At 47.0% G+C, this 515-nt stretch overlaps 1 protein-coding gene across 1 annotated transcript in view; it reads left to right on the plus strand.

Moving 5' to 3' along the window:
* Nucleotides 1-212: 212 nt before the first annotated feature.
* Nucleotides 213-515, plus strand: part of LOC144442406 (uncharacterized) — an 8,114-nt gene continuing 7,811 nt past the window's right edge. The window contains exon 1 of the mRNA XM_078131750.1: nucleotides 213-422. The gene's annotated coding sequence lies outside the window, so the exon portion shown is untranslated. The remainder of the gene's footprint in view (nucleotides 423-515) is intronic.

Genomic DNA, 515 nt, shown 5'->3' on the forward strand with positions numbered 1-515 from the left:
ACATTAGTCTGGTCCCCTGCCCCCTTTCCTTTCGTGAGTGTAGCGCCAGCAGCGGTAGAAAGGGGGCAGGGGACCAGACTATGCTAGATATGTGAAAAGGAAAGGGTTATCTCTTTTATCCATATCGGCGAGAGAGGGCGATATTGTTAGGTCACATGGGGTCAATGACAACAACGAAGAAGTAATAGAGAGCGTTCAGTTCTCCGCGATAATTTATTGGTGTGACACAGTACACAGTTCAGTGACTGTGGAAAGCGCCATAACATCATGTGATGCAGTACAGTGTTACTCACTGAAGAATTGTGTTGACTGTGAGTCGGAAATTCCGCCTGTGTGCTTGCCAGAATGCATAGTAGTGCCATGGTGAACGAACGTTGGAGTTCAACTTGATCAGTTCATATCATCTCGTCACCCGCTTGCTGGTAAGTAAGGTGGTCTTGAAGCGCAGTGTTGGCAGCATTTACCCGTCCTCTTTCTATCGTAGTGGTTTCGACAAACTGTGTGTTATTTGCCAT

This window comes from Glandiceps talaboti, chromosome 11 (genome assembly GCF_964340395.1).
Source record: "Glandiceps talaboti chromosome 11, keGlaTala1.1, whole genome shotgun sequence".
NCBI lineage: Eukaryota > Metazoa > Hemichordata > Enteropneusta > Spengelidae > Glandiceps > Glandiceps talaboti.